We start from the raw sequence: 21,942 nt of genomic DNA on the forward strand, positions 1-21,942 counted from the left end.
GACCCAGAGGTGAGCGCACAATGGGGCATGGCAGTGGACCCCAACTCTCCCACTGCCTAGGCCATAGAGACTGCTGGGAGGCCATTCACTGCCTGGACTCCATGACCTCTCCAAGGCCAAAGGCAACATCTGGCTGGAAAATGGGAAGTCATACTGGCCAACAAAGACAGGCCAATTAAAGATCTCATGTGGGAAAACTTGATTAAAACACAAAATTTAATATACTGATGTTTTTATCTTCCCGATGAGGAGTGAGAAGTGACATTTGTCACGCTCAGCAGAGCTTTGAGGGAGCTCCACACTAGAGCATTAAACTTCATTTGTTAGCTCTGTTTCACAACACCGAGCAAGGGGAAACATTAGCAAACAAAGAGAGCGGTTCCCCCACCCATACCCAGTTTAGTCTCCTAAACAGACTATGGTGTAGTTCCTCCACAAGGGCAAAAGGGCAAAGTTAAAGGCTCTTAAAACCCCTTGGGCCTTTGTTTCTTGTGAAACCCTGTTTTGAGGCTGTCTGCCCAAAGGCCAGGTTGGATGGCCAGGAGGCTGTGACACCTAGTGGTCAGGCCAGGGCCCTCGGAACCTCCTGAAAGCTTACAGAGATATGTGTGGGCATTATATTTAAGTTTTTGAGGGTTATTGACCACAAGCAAGAATTTGCCAGTTTACAAGCGATCCACGATGAAAAATGGTCATCTAGGCTGCCTCCAAGTGGAAGCCAGCTGATATGACTCAGAGGTCAGAGAGACCCAGATATTGGCCCTTTATATTAAAGAACAAATCCCCAGTGGCCCCCACCAGTCTCTCCTCTGCCCTCATTATATCCCAGCACACACTGTCCATGCCCTCCCCGACGAGTTCTTAGGAGTCAGCACACAACAGACAGACCTGATTTAAAGAAAGTTTAGTGGTGAGAAGGAGGGAGGGAGGAAGAGGAGAGGAGAGAGAGAGAGACAGAGACAGAGATGACAGAGACAGAGACAGACAGAGACAGAGAGACCTAGCAGGGCTGAGACACAAGCTGTTGCTAGGTAACTGCTGGGCAGAGCTTAGAGGAACAGCTAAAGAGCCTTCTCCCTCCTTGCCAGGAGCTCCAAGAGGTGACAAGACTGACAAGATGTTGCCTCTTTTTTTGTCCATTCTTCTCACTGGACACCCGAGCTCCTCAGGGACGAGGGCTGTGTTGGAAGCCGCTTCACATCCCTAGTGGCAGCAATGGGGCTCACAGAGACACCAGAGGCACGATCTGTCCCTGACGGGTGATAAGGGAACAGATGGCAGTGGGACACAGAGGAAGGGGCCAGCTTGGTCACCTCACTTTCTGAGCATGTCTGATACGGAACACTCTCCATCCTGTTTAGATTTTATTTTGCTATGAATGCTGTCTTTCCAAAGCGGTCCTTGGCGTCTCCATCAGGATTCAGGTGGGATGATCAAATTTAGCTCTGGAAATGATCAAAATTTCGGAATGCCCTTGTTTTGTTTTTTGGCAAACGCCTGATGTGCCCTGATAGTAAGAGATCCCAGGCAGGTGCTGGAACCACAGTTCCAGAACAGAGAGAGAGAGAGAGAGAGAGAGAGAGAGAGAGAGAGAGAGAGAGAGAGAGAGAGAAGCAGGCATCCCTCTCCGCTGCCCTGGAGCTGAAGCATTGCAGGTCTGAAGACTGCTGGTGCTGGTTCATGAAAGACATCAAGCGGGACTTGTCTGCTGTGGGGGTGTAGGAGAGCGGTATGGCCCATCCCTGGAAGTTGGAACTGACTGCTGTATTCAGAGCCCTGTACGAGGGTGGGGAGAGCCGTCAGGGCCCTGCTCACCAAGGGCCTCAATTCCCATGGAAGTTTTTGCAGTTTCTGAGAGATAGAGAATTGCGTTGAGATGAGTTTCCTTTTTCTAGTGTTTTCTGGCAGCATCTCTGAAACATTCATGGTCATTCTTCGAGGATTTTTCATTGTGAACACAATATCTTTTTTGGTTAGAAGCCCACTCAGGTTTTCTTTCTTCTGGAATCAGTTTCGTTAGTTCGTTTCTTCAGATGTTCAGGGTTCACCTTGCTTATCTAATTCCTTGGCTTGCCGGACTTTGCACTGTTTCCTGGCAATTCTTGGTACTTTCAGAAGTCACCACTAAAGACCCCTTTTATACCTGATTCAGTAAATGGAAATTTCTCTTTTCTCCTGGAATGTCAGATGAAATGTTTCCCAGTCGGTGATCTTTTGGTTTTATTTGTCCCTTCATTAATTTCCCCTATTTCTATCTTATCCTTGGCTTCCTCTTCTGTAATCGTTTTCCTTCCTTCCTTCCTTCCTTCCTTCCTTTTCTCTGTTTTAGCTTTCTTTTCTTTCTTTCTTTCTTTTTTTTTTTTTGGTTCTTTTTTTCGGAGCTGAGGACCAAACCCAGGGCCTTGCGCTTCCTAGGCAAGTGCTCTACCACTGAGCTAAATCCCCAACCCCCTGTTTTATCTTTCTTAAAGTGGAAGGCTAAATTATTGGTCTGAGATTTTCTTTTGGGGGGGATGTGTATTTGAGTGTGTGTGTGTGTGTGTGTGTGTGTGTGAGAGAGAGAGAGAGAGAGAGAGAGAGAGAGAGAGAGAGAGAGAACGAGGAGGAGGAGGAGCAGGAGGAGGAGGAGGAGGTGAGGGAGAGAGAGCAGGTGAATATGAGTAATTCTTGACTGTATCTGTGTGAACAGCTTGCAGGGTTCCCTGAAGGCCTCTTTCCTTGGGGCTAGTGAACTCTCTTCCAAGAGTAGCTTCTCTATAATCCTGCTTCATATACATATACATACACATACACATACACATATACATATGCACATATAAACACACACACACACACACACACACACACACACACACACGGCTTGAACTGGCTCATTTTATTGGCTGAGAAATAACATCAGATTCCAGTACCAGATAGGGACACTCAGACATCCAGTATCATGGAGGGAACAGCTATAAGATTCTTGGACTTCCCTTGAGCGGGAACAGCTACTTTTGAACTACTCAGACCACAACCTGTAACACACACACACACACACACACACACACACACACACACTGATTTTTATCAATTCCATTCCTCAAGAGAGCCCCTAATACAGGTGGGTAGTGAAGGTGATCAGAGGAAGTATCCAGCGATTTAATTCCTCAGGAGAGAACAAATTACATCTGAGCAGCCGCAGGAGCCCAGGTGGGATTCGGAGCTAATTCAGGGGAACACGGTTGTGTACAGAGGAAAGGGCTGAGGTTGTGGTTCGGAGCAAATGATCAGCCATTCGGCTCTGAGTGTATTTTAAAGGTAAGATCACAGGACCGCTGATCACATGGGCTAGTGAGTAAAGAATGAAAATGGTCATGGGTGAGCCTAAGATGTGGAAATAAAGGCGTTGTCCTTACGGTAGGTAGGGAAGAGGCAGGAGGGGAAGTCTGACTTAGCAAGGGCAGGTACTGAGCCTGGAAGCACCCGGTTTGGATCCACTATCCTTGTGGCGCCTTCTAGTAGGTGGTAGACAAATAAGTCTGTCGCTCAGGCAAAGCCTGGGCAAAGAGTGGCGTTTAGAGCCACGAACTTTGAATGAGCATGAGTGGGTAAAAGAAACAACCAATAAACTGCAGACACGAACAGAGCCGCCGCCCCCCCCCCCCCCCCCCCCCCCCCCGCTTCTCCTTATCTCTTCATGGAGTCTCCATCAGCAACATCCACACTGATGACCCAGCAGCAAGCCAACCAGCAGGGGGTGCTGCTGGGCGCCCCCACACCCTCACACCGCTCGGCTCATCCAGGAACCAAAGGGAGCGAGGAATTATGACATTAAATTTCAAAATGTCATTACTGGAAGTAAATGGTGTTTGCAGTTTGAATGGCCAAGCTTCAGTTTTTGCTCAAATGAATTCATGTGGCTTAGCTCTTCCCTTGGGATGTTGAGCAAGTGAAGTTTTCACTGTGCATTAGGCCAAGCAAAGAGAAAGAGGCGACCTGGGGTCAGGACTCATTCAAATCCTGTGTTAAAGGGGTCAAGGCCACTCGGCAGTGGTAAAGACCCAAACAGACATTTCAGAGTCTGCCGGAGTCCTTCCTTCCACATATCCCGCTACCATCGGTCAGCGTGCCCTCTGTCTCCCCATCCCTGAAGGACAGCAGCCCCTCTCACTTCCCAAGGGAGAGCTCTTTGTTCCTAGAGCTCTTTTAGTCCAGGGGCCTTGCTCTCCCACAGAGATCCAGTCTTTTCAAGCGATTGCCCAACCCAATCGAGCTTCCCCTTCAGTGTCTTCTGCCTGCAGTCTGTGGTCGCAGATTTGAAAGACTTAATAGACAGATGTGTTTGTCTCTCCCCAGTGAGGAAATGAAGATTTCCACTTGGCATTTGGTTGCCACCATCATGTTTGTCTTCTTCTCAAGTCCGAGCAGAAAATCGCTCCCGTGTTGCCCAACTGCCACGCCACTTCCAGTCCTTGGGAAACAATTATTTTCTTTGCAAATTTTACTCGGACATGTTGGGCTATTATTTACTTAAACCTTTCCCACTCTTTCTCCTCCCTGACCAACCGTGGCTTTGCTATGGAAAAATAAACCATCCCCAATATCAATGAAAATCAGTGACTATTGTCTTCTTTCATTATAAAAAAGAAGAGCCTTGTCTTGTCTCAGGCTACTAATGAGCCGCTAGGTACTCAGGCAGTTTTCAATGTCTTTTCTCTTCCTAAGTTTACCCACGCACCACACATGGTGCATACAGATATTGACACCTTCCATCTACACAGCAGTTTAGCAAGGAAGCTGTTTCCAACCCCATTGGACCAGTGAAGCAACTAAAGGACCTTGCCTAAGGCCACACTGAAGCCTGGTCCAGGAACTCATCTTTTACGACAGCATCGTCATCCCTGCTACTCATGCTTTACGACAATATCATCATCCCTCCTAAGACCAATGAGCTCATGCCTTACGACAGTGTCGTCATCCCTTCTAAGATCAATGTCCCTTGTTTTTTCGAGTTTGTACAATCTGCACAACACTCATAATTTGAGTCAAAATACATAGGTTTTGTCATAATTGTAGCACAGTGTGCTAACTGCTAAGGAAGTGCAGCACAGACTCACGTCACCCGTTATACTAAGAGACTCAGATTTACGGAGGCGGCAAGGCTTAGAACGACCTTTAAAGGGCTTATCTTGCAGACCAGAATCCCCGACCACTTTTGAAATCGCTTTAACATTTTGGGCTATGAAATAAACAGGTAACCCGTTTGGCTTTCCCGTTGCTTTTATAAAATGTGCTGATCAAAAACACCTCGGGGAGAAAGGGTTTACTGCATTGTTCTCTTCTGCATCACGTCATCACTGAGAGGGGCCAGGGCAGGAATCTAAAGGCAGGAACTGAGGCAGAGACCATGGAGGAACGCTGCCTACTGGCCTGCTCTCACTGATTCGTGGAGTGTCTCAGCTCTCTAACCTACCTGTATCAGTTAAAAAAGAAAAAGCCTCCATTGCTCTCAAGAACCATGTATCTCCCATTTTATCGGTAGTCGGTCCAGTTCTGAGTCATTGAAGGTAAGTGTGAGCCTGTCATTAGGTTCAAAGCTTCCCACCTGTCAGGCTATCTCAGACACTCTTTTCATTCTTCTTATGCACATTTTATTGCCTCTTTGCTGTGAGCCGACCGCATTCACCAAAAAGCATGCATTGGGAACGTGATCCCTAGTGCAGAAGGTGGGAGGTAGAGCTCAATGTGACAGAGGGAACTACTGCAACAGGTGGACCTAATGCGACAGGTGGGGAGTTGGTGTGACCTAAGGAGACAGGTGAGGAGTTGGTGTGACCTATGCAACAGGTGGGGAGTTGGTATGACCTATTGACAGGTGGGGAGTTGGTATGACCTAATGTGACAGGTGGGGAGTTGGTGTGACCTAATGTGACAGGTGAGAAGTTGGTATGACCTAATTTGATAGGTGGGATTTGAGCTTCAAGTAACAAAAGAGGTCAATATCCTGCAAGTGGTGAGGGTTAGACCTCAATGCAGCAGGTAGGGGGTAGGGTCTAATTCAAGGTGTCCTGGTCATTAAAGCTTCCCTCTCAGACATGGATGTGTGTAGGGGTAGTTCTGACGCTACCTACAGTCCTGTTCCCCAATTGGTTCTTGACCTGTCAGTAAAGGAGCTGTGGGCCAATTACTGGGCAGAAGGGATAGGCGGGACTTCCGGGTCTCTGGAGGCAAGCAGAAGGACTCGAGGGGAAGGGAGGAGAGTTCGCCGTGCTTCTGATGGAGAAAGGATGACCAACCATGTGAGAACTGGCTAAGAGCAGGCTTTTCCAGGCCCAGTAGTGCCTAGCGATTGTGTCAAAGGCAAGTTGAAATTGAACAACTGCGTGTGTGTCTGTTATCCGTGGCTTCAAGGGAAGTTGGGAGGGGTAGTGTGGCCTGTTCCAGAAGCTTAGACGCGGTAGCAAAAGTTACACGCAACAGACGTGATGAAAGGATTTCAGGCTGAGGGTTTGATCTGTTGCTCTCTCTCAACATGTGGTTCCTCCCACCTTTCATGACACAAAGAGGACAGTTTCCGGAAGCAACCCCTCAATTTTAGCCCTCCAAGTGACCCAGAACTGTGAGACAGCCTGTGATGGCGGATAGTCAACTTGACAAGATCTAGAATCACCGAGGAGACAGACTTCTAGACATACCTGTGTGTATTGGGGGGCAGGGGAAGGGTATTTCTAGATTGAGTTGAAGTGGGAAAACTCACCCTAGATATGAAGGGCACTATTCGGTGGGTTGGGGACCGAGAGCAAATAAGAAAAGAGAAATCAAGCAAAGTACCACCAGTCATGTCTCCCTGCTTCCTGATCGCAGCCACCATGGCTTCCCTACCATGGCCCTGAAAGTGTAAACCTAAATCGATCTTCCTTCCTTCAGCCTCGTTGGTCAGTCACATCTAACTACTACACAAGACATTTCTGTTGAATGTGACATGCCCAGTCTCAGGCCTTTTGTCACAGCATCACAGGACTGACTAAACCAGCCACGTAGGCTGAGCTGCAGTAGAGCGTCCACCAGAGAAGACTGCTTGGACACTGGCTCAAGCCAACAGAAAGTCTTTATTAGGTGGCTGGCAACTACCCTGGGTGCTTGGAAACCTTTCTTGGGAGTGGGTGAGCTTTGAAACACAAAAACCTGCAGGTCTTGGGTTGACGTCCTTCAGTTAACAAGAACAGTTAGCCAGAAGTGAACTACAGAAGCCCAAGGAAGGTTAGTACCTTTAAAGACTGTGATGGTTTGTATATGCTTGGGCCGGGGAGTACCACTATTAAGAGGTGTGGCCTTGTTGGAGTGGGTATATCATTGTGGCTTTAAGACCCTCACCCTAGCTGCCTGGAAGGGGGTCTTCCACTAGCAGCCTTCAGATGAAGATGTATAACTCTCAGCTCCTCCTGCACCATGCCAGCCCCAACTAAATGTTGCTCTTTAGAAGACTTGCCTTGATCATGGTGTCTGCTCACAGCACTAAAATCCTAAGAGAGAGACTTTCTCAGAACTATGGACTTAGATGGCCAGTGGTTCACGACCTTTTCTAAGGCTGCAACTCTTTAATACAGTTCCCCATGTTATGGTGACCCCAATCATAAAATTATTATTTTTTTTTCCGGAGCTGGGGACCGATCCCAGGGCCTTGCGCTTTCTAGGCAAGCGCTCTACCACTGAGCTAAATCCCCAACCCCATAAAATTATTTTTGTTGCTACTTCATAACTGTAATTTTGCAACCGTTATGAATTGTAATATAAATATCCGTGTTTCTCAGGAGTCTAAGGCAACCCCTGTGAAAGGGATATATATGCCCTCACTAGTTACCTCCAACAAGGCCACACACCCCACATTCTCTCCAGCGCCTTTCGAGAGCCACAGACTTAAGAAAATGGAACCTTTAGTATATGAGTCTTTGAGGGTACATTTAACCTAATCTAGTCTCCAAGAAACCTATGTCAGGATACATCTAGGTTACCAGAGGGATCCGGCCGTGGTCGCTAGGGACCTCCTATGCACGCCCAACCTGTTGTTGTAAAAATATAAAAATAAAAGAAGTATGGCTGTCTTTTACCTCACTAGGTCTGCACCACGGTGCCCTAAGATGTCTGCAAAATATCTTGGCGGAAACAGATCCTAGCTGCACACTTTCCTACATTCAAACCCTCACCTAAAGGAACATACAACACAGTAATCTTTGACCCAATTGGTAAGATATAATTGCCCACTTAAATATACAAAGCCCGTACCATCCATCCCTTGAGAACATTAATAATACACAGAGCAGAATCTTAATATCACCTGCCATGGCTTCTTACCCTCTCCTCCCCTCCTGTCTTCCTCTCTCCCCTAGTCTCCTCCTCTTCCTTCAAACTTCTCTCCCGCCCATCCTTCCTTCTCCTCCAATGACAGGCCTCCTTCTCTCCTATACCTGCCCCTCACCTGTACTTTACAGATTCAGTGGGGTTGTGGTTCTGGTGAAGTCACCAGTCCTGAGTCCTTGACTAGGCAGCTGTCCCTGGGGCAGTGGAATTAGCATCAAAATACAGATAACTCCAGGGCAAACCACAACAGAACCCAGCTAGAAGCACGCTCTTTCAGGGGAATGGGAAAAGACACTTAGTAATTCAGGGAAGAGAGGTAAGGAAAGATACTAGAAAAGAGTAGATCTGCTAGAACTACCAGATCATGGCAGACCTTAAATGAAACCTTGGTCACCCTGAGCCAGACAGCACTAGAACCCAACCCTGCCTTCCCCACAAACCTACCTGTTCTGGGGGGAGCAGCAGAGAGATGATTGAAGTGGAAACTTGTGGTTTCTTTAGAAAGTCAGTTATGGGGTTGGGGATTTAGCTCAGTGGTAGAGCGCTTGTCTAGCAAGCACAAGGCCCTGGGTTCGGTCCCCAGCTCCGGAAAAAAAAAAAGAAAGAAAGAAAAAAAAAAAAAAAAGAAAGTCAGTTATGTCAAATGATGTTTTGCTGAAGCAGACACAGGAGAGAGGATGTTCTGCTAAAGCAAGCTTGTGAAAGGACACGCGATGAAGGATTCTTCACTAACAACACGCATGTGTTGGTTCGCCTTACATTGTGTTACCGAGCTCCATCTGCCATGACTCCATAGAGAGTAATGCACCAAGAAACTTCTGGTGATGTTCTGGAGGTTTCTTGCAGCTTCCATGGACTCCGGCGGATTGGCAGAGTGATGTCAATGGATACAGGCTCACATGGGAGTTTGCTAAGACATACTCAATGTGCTGAGGCAAGACCAATGGAGGGCACATGTTTGGAGGGAATATAAATAGAACTCAATGGACAGTGACTCAGGGCCTACATAGCTAGCTTTGCAACACATCGTTGGTCTCCTGTCTTTGGTGATCCTCCCTTCATTGAGAGAGGAGCCTGCAATCTCCTTTCTCTTGCTTCTAGGCAGTAGGTGTTTTGCTGGGTTGCACGTTCCTGCCTTAACATGCGAGTTCACCACAGACCCAAAGCACCAGGACCAAGGGGTCATGCTAGAACCTCCCGGACTATAACCGCGATGATTAATCTTGATTGACAGCTCAAGATCTGAGATCAGCTTGGGCCTTACCTCTAGGCATGTCTATGAGGGGATTTCCTGAAAGAATTAACTGAGGGAAAAGACTTCTCCCCAGAGGGGACGGCACTTTCTGGGGTGACCCACCTTCAGCCCCGAGGAGAAGCCAGGCTGTCCTACCTCCCACCTTCAGCCCTTGCTTATGCCCTCATCTACATCTTGCCACCACCTTTCACTGCCATTGGGCCCCATCTTCATCAGCCTTGCAAAATCGATTGAAGCCCAGTAAATCTCTGAATCTCTGGGCCTTTCAGGGCCAGATTAGAACCTCGCAGTCTGAGTAGCTACCAGATCTACAGACTCTCCAGCACGCACAGAAACATTATTGGGTTCCCCCAACCCATATTGCATAAGCCGATCTAATCCATCTTTGTCATACATATCCGTCCCATTGACTTTGTTCAAGAAAACCTGACTAGTACAGTGAGCGCAAATGAAGCTCTCTCGGGCACACCACCGTCCTCCTGGTGGGAAGCTGACTAACACAGGGGGCTGTGGCTGACTACACTGTGGAAGGAAATATTGCCCAGCACGAATTTGTCAGGTTCCAATGCACAGTGTTGTTCTTGAGCTCAGTACAGGTATGCCGTGAGATTAATGTGGGCCGTTACTCTCTCCATAAGTCTCACCTTGGGCTACCATGTCCGGGCCACAAGTAAGTACATACATCCTGGAGGATTTGTTACTTAATTAGAGTGGAGAAGTAGGGAGGTCTATCTCAGCAGTGGCTCTCCAGTCGGTGCTGGCCCACCCTCCCTGTGGAGAGGAGGAAGCCATGGGTGATTTTGATTGGCATCTCAGTGAGCCCGCCTCACTAGGCTTAGCCACACCCCTACCCCAGCTCCTCCTTTGAGTTTATTCGACAACAGATAACAACTTCTTAGCCTGGAACTGAATGCACCCAGACTCTGCTCAAATCTTCCCAGATCTCTAATGGAGTTACATCCCTAATAACCCTACCCCAAGAGAAAATATCAGAAGGTGGAGAGATACATTTAATATGCCGGACCAACGAAACATTGTAACAGTCTGGCCTGCCTTAAATATGCTTAGATCAGTTCCATTAGGCAACATGTGGCAAAATGATCTAATCCAAGGCCCATTTCCTAGTAAGGTGTGGTGTGGTTTCTTGAGTCCATGCTCATACCATCCAGTAATTAGAAAAGCAGTCAATGGGGACCATCGGTGTGCCGAGCTTTGCTTATGCACATCCACTGTCCTGGTTAACATCTGTTGCTATGATAAAGACACCATGACAAAAGCAAACCAGGGACGAAAAGATTTGTTCTGCTTATACATCCCAATTACGGTCTACCATGGAGGGAAGCCACGCCAGAAACCTAGAGGCAAGAATTGAAGTAGACCAGTAAGCAGCATGCATTACCTGAGGTGGCCAGAAGAGGGCGCCGGATCACAGAACTCGAGTTTAAAGCAGTTGTAAGTCTTAACGTGGGTGCTGGAACCAAACCCTGGGTCCTCTGTAAGTTCTCCCAACTGCAGAGCCATCTCTCATCCCTGTATTTATTCTGAGATGAGATCTCATTGTAGCTGCCTTAGTTAGGGCTTTGTGTTTTGTTTTTTGTTTTTTGTTTTTTTTTGTTGTTGCAGTAAAACACCATGCCAAAAAGCAAGTTAGAGAAAAAAGGGTTCATTTGGGCTATACTTTTACATCACTCTTCATCTCTGAAGGAAGCCAGGACAGGAACTCAGATAGGACAGGAATCCACAGGCAGGAGCTGATGCTGAGGTCATGGAGGGGTGCTGCTTACTGGCTTTCTCTCCAGGACTTGCTCAGCCTGATTTCTCTCCCCCAACCCCTTCAAGATTACTCAATATAATGTATGAATGCTACATCTGCCTATATTCCTGCATGCCGGAAAAGGCATCTGATCACATTATAAATAGTTGAGACACCATGTGGTGGCTGGGAATTGAAATTCAGGACCTCTGGAAGAGCAGACAATATCCTTAACCACTGAGCCATCTCTCCAGCCCCCAGCCTGCTTTCTTCCAGAACCCAGGAGCACCCGCCCAGTGGTGGTACCATCCACAGGGAGATGGGCCCTCTCCATCAGTCACAGATCAAGACAATATCCCACCTTCCTATGGGAGGCATTTTCTCGACGGAGGCTCCCCTTTTCAGATGATGATACTTGGCTGTCACCACACACACACACACACACACACACACACACACACAGACTAGCACACCTGCCTATGCCAAGGTTTAATCTACGAAGGCACAATATAAAATTAATAACAATAGCTAACAGGAAAAGATGGAAACAGGACAATGTTACAACAATGTGCAACAGTACCGCGGCCTTTGGTAAGAGTCAAAGCAACATTGATATTTTTGGTCCACATTTAATTGACTGAAGGCACAGAAAGTGAGGTCGTGGAGTCGGGAAATGATTATGGGAGAGCCCTCCAGAGGAGGTGCTTCGCAGTGACCGTCTCCTTGGAAGCAGACCTGTGGGATGACAGTGCCTGTGACAGTGACGGCGTGTGAACTGGACACTGGGCTCTCATTTTCTCCACACAATAGCCCCTGGGGCACGTCATTAAAGTTGTCATCCTACACATGAGAAAATGAACTGAAGGATTGGACCGGCATCCCCGTGAGATGATCCCATTCGTGAAGGGTTTGGAGTCCTGCGGACGTGGTATGAATATGAGCCTGTGGTTTAGTGCCCGGCCTGAGGTTTAGAAGGGAACTCAGTTTTCCTGCAAGGAGGCAGTGTGTGTAGGCTTTGCAGAGGCAGGGCTCGCACAGGGACCGCACATTACATCATAACTGGCTTCCGGCTGTCAACTTGTAAAGCGTACTAAGCCAGGGACAGTCAGCCCTATATGGGATTGCTGTTTTCAGCCTCCTGGGAGACTTTTTCACGGGAGGTGAAGAGATCCTACAACAATTATTGGGTGGTCCACAGGCAGAGGCCCACCCTTTTCGTGGCCTCTGCAGTGGATTTCTCGGGAACATCCCTGGAGCCCAAGCGAGCTGTTCTCAACCTCCAAAGCAAAGCCAAAACCTTTAAAAAATAGACTTCCTAATCTAATGATCTTATGTCTCGTGCACAGGAAGAGTAGTGTGTGTGTGTGTGTGTGTGTGTGTGTGTGTGTGTGTGTGTGTGTGTGTGTGAGAGAGAGAGAGAGAGAGAGAGAGAGAGAGAGAGAGAGAGAGAGAGAGAGAAAACGCTATGGTTTTCGTATGGAAGTCAGAGGACGACCTCAGGTATTGGGTGCCACCTTCTACATTATTTGAAACAGCCACTGTCTGTGTTAGGATATCTGGACTTTAAGCCTTCAGGATGCTCCTGGGTCACTACAGGAGCACTGGGGTGAACAGATGCCTGATCCCGCATCCTGATTTTACAAAGGCTTTGGAGATTCGAACTCAGCTCTTTACACTTGCATGCAGTGAGCGCATTCGTCATGGGCCATCTCCCAGCCCTGTCTCTCTGAATGTCTTGCCGTAGTATACTACATTTTCTCCCAGTAACTGGAGGTAACTGGATGTGAGAAGCCAATCCTTGGATAAGGAGGGGAGCCCTGTGCTATAAGACAGACTGTGGCTTGGCACTGAGGTCCTATGCTACACAGAAGTGAATGGTAATTGTACCTTGTTGGGCTGGGATTAAGCATCCAGAAATCTCTGCTGAAATAGTCCTCCTGCAGTTTTAAGGCCTCTCAGGGCTTAACCAAGGCCCCTGACTTTGTGGATAAAAGACATGAGACAGGTGGCTACCTTTTCCTGGCAGTCTTTGTTCTTTCCTGGATGACAGGAGGCTACAGCAAACGTTTCTTTAGCTCCCACTGAGTTTCCAAGAGCCCTCAGAACCAGCTGGGATTCCCAGCAGAATATCAGCTTCCCACTCACTGTGTCCTGGCACATGCTCTGGTTATGGGTGGCCCCTTAGCTAATCTGCTCATATCAAGGAGTTATTCTTGCCTGGTGGGTAGTCCCAAAAGATTATCTCCCAAAAGACCTGCCTGCTTTCCTTCTACCCATCCAGATAGCTTCCCTGACTTCTGATCAATCACCAAGACATCTTTCTCTCTTGATACCTGGTCTGGGCTGGAGAGATAGCTCAGTGGTTAAGAGCACTGACTGCTTTTCTAGAGGTCCTGAGTTCAAATCCCAGCAATCACATGGTGGCTCACAACCATCTGTAATGAGATCTGATGCCCTCTTCTGGTGCATCTGATGACACCTGGTCCCTCTCTCCAGAGAGCTGGCTGGGAGAAGGGGTGGGCTCCCCCACCTTTGGCTGACAGAACTCTGAGCTACACTATGAGGAGATAGGCCTCCCCTCAAAAGTTTTTTTGGAAAGCCATTCTTATCTGTTCACAATAAACAGTTTTGCCCCCATGGCTCTGTCCTTTCACACAAGGTTATGTTTGTGGTCAAGCTCAATTAAGGCTTTGACTCTTTGTGCAGTGAGGGCTGGAGGTGACATTATGGAGCGTAGCCAGTTGACCTTGAGCCCTGTGGTGGGGTAATAGATTCTTATGTGGGCATGGGGGGGTGTCCACCCTGGTCACCCATGGGGACTAAGGGGTCTCCACGTGCCCACAGCCCTAGCTGAGTTTTCTGTTAGTGAAGCTGATGGTGACCCGCACCATCCTCTGTGATTATATAAACTCGGCCAAGTGCACACACCTGTGTCCTTTGTCTCACGCTGTCTTCCTGTCACTGGGACCCTCTGTCCCTGCTCTGGGTGGCTGTACAGCACGTCCTCTCTTCAGGTTGTCATGACAATCGCTGAGCTGTTTCTGGACAGGGATCAGAAAAAGAAATGGGGAAGACACTTGTTAAATCCAGGCCACGTGAATATCCCAGGGTTCCAGTGGCTTTAGCTTCTCTCGAGATGGTATCTTATATTTAAAAAAAATCAGTTTTTGTTCACGAGTGGCTAGTGGCTGGGAACTTTGCTGATATACAGTGGAAAGCAATGTTGAGAATCCATTATACAGATCATAATTATAATTATAGCAGTAATATAATAATAATAATAATAATAGTAATAATAATAATATAGAAGCCTTCAACATCAGGCCCTCTAATACAATCCAGTAAGAGCGGCCTAATTATTGTGGTGACAGGGAGCATCTCAGTCTTGGGGGTGCTGAGACACTCAGTAGAACCTCCACCCCCTCCCTCTGTCACCTGCCATCAAGCTTAAGGGTGTTTTTCCTCTCAGATCCTGGTCACTGGCTCAGTGGTGTCCCAGTAATCATTGAACAATGGAGAGATAGCAACAACAACACCTCATTTCACAGAGTAGTCGCCAGGTCCCCAAGGAACAGCTGACAGGAAATGCAGGGGGCCTGTTTCCCAGGCGAGTGTGCTCTGTAGAGGTGACATCCAGGGCTCTGCTTGGACAGGAAAACGAAAAAAATCATATCCCTAAGTAAGGCCGTCTTCTTTTTCTTTTATATCACTTAAACAAAGACATGTTTATAATGGTAAATCTGGAAGATACAGGAAATCCCAAAGTCAAAATCAGCCCAAATCCTTACCCCAAGACTTTGTCCTGGTATCATGCAAAGGGGGGGGGGGGACTTGTGTGTGTGCGTGTGTATACATTCCTGTGTGTGACTTTGGGGTGCATTTGTGGGTGTAGGCGCACACGTGCAGAGATCAGAAGACATGTTTGGGTGTCATTCCTCAAGTACCTTCCAGCTGCTGTTTGAGACAAGGTCTCTCGCTGGCCCAGAATATTAGCACTTAGGTAAGGGTGACTGGCCTGCGAGCTTCCAGGGACCTGCCTGTCTCCCACCTCCCCATCTCACCGTCACTGGGAAGGAGGATTTGGTAAGCTCATCATTCTTTTTTTTTTTTTTTAAAGATTTATTTTTTTATTTCATGTATGTGAGTACACCGTCACTAACTTCAGACTAACTAACTTCATGCCCTTTGCAGATGGTTGTGAGCCACCATGTGGTTGCTGGGATTTGAACTCAGGACCTCTGGAAGAGCAGTCACTGCTCTTAACCACTGAGCCATCTCTCCAACCCCTCATCATTCTTGTCAACCAAAGCTTGGCTGTAGATGGGAATCAAGTCAGCATGGGTCTGGAGGCTGCTTAAGGGCTAGCCTGGGCACCGGTGTGTCTTTATTTTTTAACCTAAAGTATGGATACATTTGTTTGTTGGAACAGAACCATACAAGTTTAAAACAGGGCAGACAAGAATCCTGAGCTCCTCCCAGTCCCTCGGGCAGGGGCAGGAGCCAAGCTGCAGAAGCAATGAGGCTGCCAACCTTTCGAGTGGCTGGTGTTCTCATGACTTGGCCCCGCACGCAGCGTGCGGTGCACACCCCACTCAAAGGCCCAAGGGTGGATGGAGTTCGGGCTCTGGGGCCTGAGAACTTAACCGAGCTCCATCTCATGTCTAGATGTGGCAGTCAGGCATATGGTAGCCCAGGCGCAGTTTCCGCCCTGTTCTCCTATTCAACTACCCTAGGCTTCAAATGTCACCGCTCAAACCACTGTCAGGTGTGTCTTAAGATCCCTTGTTCATGGGCGTATGTATCTCACGCCAGAACCGGAACCTTGTGTCAGGCTGTGAGCTCAGCCAATGGGGTCCCAGATCTGCACAGGCTTCTGCTTAGGGACAAAGCAGTCGTTAACATGCATTTACTAAAGAAAAAAAAAACATAATCTTTCCAATCACTCATCCAATATTTACCAGGCACCGTGAGGCTAAGACCCGAGAGAAGCCCCACACCTTTCCTAGGGTCTATTTCCTAGGCTAGACCATGAATGAACCTGGGGGATCAGACCCTTTAACCAGCCCATCAGACAACGGATGCTCTGCCCCTCCAGTTGGCCCTTCATCCAAGAGTTAGGGACTGACTGCTGCTCACAGATGCCTTGGAGGAAACACTTCAGAAAGTTCCGGGCCAGAAAACCTGAGTTGGACGTCCTCTGGGCACTGTAGGAAGTCACATGAATATAATGGATAAGTTTCCTCTCAGAGCCTCTTGCGCCTCACAGAGCCTCAGCCTCAGCCTCAGGGGATGCCATGGTCTCTTGGGTATCACATGGTTAGGCTTAAAATGGCTATCTCTATGGTGAACACGACACACCCATTTTCCCTTGTCCTTATCCCTTCCGTGATATGACAATTCACATTGTGTTAAGCAATGGAAGTAATCTCAATATGATACAAAGTATTTGCAGGAGAGGGGGCATGATAGTGCACACCTGTGATCCCAGCATGGAGGAGGTGGAGACAGGAGGATTGCAGGTTTGAGAACTCTCTAGCTGGCTGGGTTGCTGAAACCTTACACCGCCTAGACACTGACCTAAACAGAGACAGGGAATGAAGGAAGTGTAGACAGGCGGATACAGGAAACCTGGGATTGGGTGGGCCCTGTGTTCAGAGGGAGATGCACCCACAGGGGACCTGGAAACACAGGGCCTTTATTTACATGTCTGAATGGAGGAGGCAGGTTCCTTGTATGCAGCCGAAGTGGGCTTGGCTAATCTTGGTAGAGGGTCTCTGTAACGGAGCAGCCTCAGAGTAAACATTGGGAGTAGAAACTACGATTGACGTTTTTCTGCACACACTGCCGACACCCCCCCTGGACCAGGGGAAGGTTTTGCAATCCTATACATCCCATATAGCACAGTTGTGCTTATGTAAACAACGTGCATCCACTCAGGCCTTCCTCTGCTCCTTGCTGTGGATCCAGGATCAATGCTAAACATCTCACTGAACCTCATCAACACGAAGCCGGCCCCAAATGTCTGTGGCACCGTAAGCTGAATAAGCTGGATCGCAGCTCCTGATTGACGTTGGAAATTTCCCTTGCTTTCTACTGTCTCTCCCCATCCCAAGCAAGGGTCTTCCCCACTGCCCCTGAAGATAACGTCTCTGTCCCCATTCCTTCACAGTGTGCCTTGTCCCAATACCACAGCCTAGGCGTGTGCAAGGCTGGCCTGGACCAAGGCCAGTGGAGGCACTCCTCGCTGTCCCCAAACCCTGGTCCAACTCTGGTGACAAATGGAGTCCCTCCATTTGGGCTATTCAGATTCTGTGAGAGACCATGGCCAGGTCTGGATTCTCTCTCGTCTCAGCCTTCCCATCTATGCCGAAAGAAAGGAGCAGCGGTAGGCCTGCGGGCCTCAGCTTGGAAGCCAGGCCACATGAAAGGAGCAGCGGTAGGCCTGCGGGCCTCAGCTTGGAAGCCAGGCCACATGAAAGCGGGAGAGAGCTCGCGCGCCTAGCACTTCACTAGGGACCTGGGGAGTAATGGCACCTTCATGGAGCTGGAGAGTAGCTCGGTGGTAGATCAGCCATTGCGTATACACAAGGTCCTGGATTCCCTCCCAAACACTGCAAAACGACACCTCCCCCTCCCCCCAGTTCTCTCTGGCATCGAGTACTGAGATCACTGCCCTGTGGAACACGGGCTGCCCATTCTGCAGCAGCTGCATGGGTCCTCGGCCTCTGCCACACAGCGGGCTCTGGGCTGACTGGGAAGCAACCGGTAGAGATGCCCTGAGCCCGCCTCCGTATTTCACCTCATAGCGCTTTGTGAGGAAGAAACAGAGTCTCATCGAACCCTAATTTCACGCAGACCCAGGAGTCAAGAGGAACGGAAAGGTATCCCGCTTTCAGAGTTCAGGTTTTCTGGGCTCTTTGTGAACTTGGTGAGGGCCGAGGCTTTTACTGTGTTACTCACGTTTCCTTGACTTGGGCAAATCCATAGCGGAGGGTTGGTGGGGATTGTTGGTTAGGAAACAGGTATGGTGGCGCACGCTTGTGTAAGAGGCTGAGGTGCGAGGATTATGAGTTCAAAGAAAAAGAACAAATTGTGGAAATGAATGTTATGGAGAGACCGGCTCCTCCCGTAGATACCCTGCCGTGTGTACACCGAGGCTTACCCAGCTTCCTGGGTGGCTGACTTTTCGTTCCACCCAGGGCCTGCCGTCTGGACTCAGGGATACTTTCTGAACCCCCATTCCTTCATGTTTCTGTTCCACCAGGGCCGAGCACAGCCCCTAGCACATAGCAAATGCCCAGTAAATGCTACTTTTTTGGTTAAAGGAAGGAAGGAATGTGTGATGCAGGCTTTTCTCAATTTTTTTGACTTTCTACCCATGTCTCCATGAGGCAGTCAGTGTGTGTGTGAGCGTGTGTGAGTGTGCGTGCGTGCGTTTGTGTCTGTATGTCTGTCCGTCTCTATCTAGGCCAGAGGCTAACTTCAGATGTGCCCTTTGGAGACAGGATCTCTCATTGGCCTGAAGTTCATTGATCAGACTAGACTGGCTGGCCAGCGAACTCTAGGGATCCTCCGGCCTCCATTCCCCACAGCTGGAATTACAAGCCCGCGCCAAGAGCTCTGGGGATGGACCTGGGTGAATCTGGAGATGGTAGGTCTCGATTCCATATACTCTGTAACGATCTTGTTTATTGAAATGTGACCATCTTCCTAGCTCCCTACCCTTTTGCTTCTTTCAGTTGCCAGGCAGGGCATTGTCGTGGGTGTCAAAAGCCGAGTGGTCTGGCCGACGAGCTGGTCCCGCGCGCGCGCACGGCGCCCTGGCACTGCCGAGTGCCAGGCTTTTGCTCCTGTGCAGGGAAAGCTGTGAGTTTGGAGAGATTCCACCACCTAACAGACGGAGCAGCAGCCACGTGCCAGGAGTGCCTTCGGGCCCGGAACGTATGGTGCGTGTCCGAGGGCTCTCAAGGCACCCGAAGCCGTGCCAATTTGCAATAATTAAACAGCAAAGACTCAAGTGAATGGTTTGCTGTGACTGTGAGACAGCCAGATATCTGGAGTGGGTACCAAGCCTGCCTCCCGGCTCTTTGCCTCTTACCGAACGCTGTCTGGAGAAGATACAATTCTCCGGGATACCGAGAGTTGGTGACGGTCATCTGGTGCTGACATGGGTCCCCCGATGTCTGTCTGTGCCTTCCCTTCTGTCACGTCTGCTTTCTGTCATACAGATCTAGACCTTACACATACAGCCAGGGCCTGTGTCACAGACTGCTCAGGGGGGACTGGTCTTTGCTTTTTGGGGGACCTCCAGATGTCAAACACTGGCTAAGTACTTCAGACACCGCGTTTCAGCTCTCCTAAGAGCTTCATGAAGTTGGGTCTTTTTCCTATTCCTCCACAGGACACAGGTAGTAAGACCAGAGAAAGGCTGGATCCCAGCCACCCCAGTCCCTACCTCTCTTAAACCAGCAAAAGACACCCCTTTACTGTGTGTTGAAATCAAGGCGGCTGCGGGATCTGTTTTCTTTAAGACTCTAGATAACTCGTTCTGTCTCTCTTCCAGCCACTTCGGATACTTTCCCAGATGTATCTCGGCTCCTGGCTGCATGCCTGGCCTCCATTTTCCTGTGTTTTTTCCCCCATGGGTAGGTCTGTCTTCACAAGGCTGATTCTAACCTAGACATGGTGGCCATTGTAGCACTATTTTAATTTTAATGTGATTAGTGACATTTGGAACAATCTTTTCTTTTTCTTCTGCGAGACAAGGTTTCTCTGTGTAGCCCTGGACACAGCGATCCATCTGTGTCTGCTTCCGGAGTGCTGGGATTAACAGCATGCACCACCGCCAGCCAGTTGGGACAATCTTACTTTCCGATGAAGTCACGTCAGAAAGCTTAGACTTGAATATGTCTACTTTGGAGGGTTGCAATTGACCCCCTTACAGATGTCCCAGTGCTGTTGAATTCACACTGAATATGGATAAAGGTAGGAATAACCGACGTATTCAAACCCCCAAGGAGAAGGGGGGGTCATAGATGGAGGGAAAATTAAGAGGAGAAAAGGAGGCAGCCCCTAGTTTTGGACTTCAAACACAGATGCCAGCCCCTTGCTTGTGGTCTCTTGGGCTGTCCTGCTCGATGCTGACCCCTGGACCAGGGAATTTGAAGCACTATATTCTCCAGCATCTCCTTGGATTATATTTAATGAATTGGCCATCAGTTCTCACTCTATCAGTCTTCATCCCCGCCCCCAACAAACAGGAAAGGAAGAGTAGCAACAGCAAACCCTGACCAGTAATGACTCAAGCCAAACCAATAAAAAACCTCCGAATTGAAAACCGCCTTTAATGGCCGGGACACCTTTATCACAATAATTGTCTGAAGAGAAGAACGGCAATGGCACCAGAGACCTGTCAGGAGGGAACGGGAGGCAGAGGCAGCATGACTTATTGTTGGTGACACGGATTCATCTTATTAGGGAGTAATGAATGGGTTAGCTCAGCAATTAATCACCAAAGCCTACTCCCTGGAGCTAGGAGAAGCGGGAAATGCCGAAATAAAGACAAGTAGGAAAGCTGTCAAGGAGGCGGCTGCCACAGAGGGAGCCACGCGTTTCGGTCACCTGGAGGATGTGTGAGTCAGAAACAGCGGTGCCCAAGGCCCACTGCCTGACCCATGCAGTCAAGTCTTTGCGGGTAGAACCTGGGAAGTCGTGTTTTTTTTCTGGAGCGCCCCCCTACCCCCAAGTGATTCAATGCAGGGACACTGAGCTGTGGTCTCCTCATCTTGTCTTGAACACGACCATGAGCCTGGGGGTGGAGGTGGGGGGTAACCATGCTGCTGCTTACCTGGTGCTCCATTGCATTTGGTTAACCAGGTAATTCTGAGAAAATAATTTTGATGAGGTCATTTGGGGTGACGGTCTTATACGAAAAGACCCCCAACAAGACACGAAAATGGAATTTTAGAGCCAAGAAGCATTGGCTTCATTTGTGACTTGGGTAGGAAACAGTTGAGAACTTGGTGGTTTCTATAAGCATTGAAATGTCCTTGAGTCGGAACAAATACAAGCACATCACGGTGCCCCCTCTTTCTGGCTGCTGCAACAGAATTGGTGTTTTATGCAGAGCAGAAATTGTTATATCATGGAGGCTGGGAAGGTCAGGTGCCGCTGTATAAGGGAGAGCCTTCACCCTGCTCTCCCATAGCTAAGGTGGGAGCAGGGCAGTGCAAGACAGCAAATGGGTTGAGCTTTTGTCTGTGAGGAAGCCATTCCATCAAAAAACGACAGTACTCCATTTGGATTTGATCACCTTCCAAATATCTCAATTTTTCTGTATTGAGAACCGAATTCCCAGCATGTGGACTTGAGGGAGACACCTTCAAACCACGGTGCCTCGGTAATAAAACAGTAGTGACAAATTGTCAGGAGCCTCCCTCTGAGGGGAGGTTCTGAACTGGACACAGGACTCGGTGGGTGGAGCCTCAGAGCCGCGTCTGCCTATTGGCTCGTGACCAAGTCCAGTCTTGGCACCCTACCCAAGGGCGCCACAAGGAAAAGCGCATCCTGTGCTAGCAAGGGTCATTCTGAGAGTTGG

This window comes from Rattus norvegicus, chromosome 12 (genome assembly GCF_021556685.1).
Source record: "Rattus norvegicus strain SHRSP/BbbUtx chromosome 12, alternate assembly SHRSP_T2T, whole genome shotgun sequence".
Taxonomy (NCBI): Eukaryota; Metazoa; Chordata; class Mammalia; order Rodentia; family Muridae; genus Rattus; species Rattus norvegicus.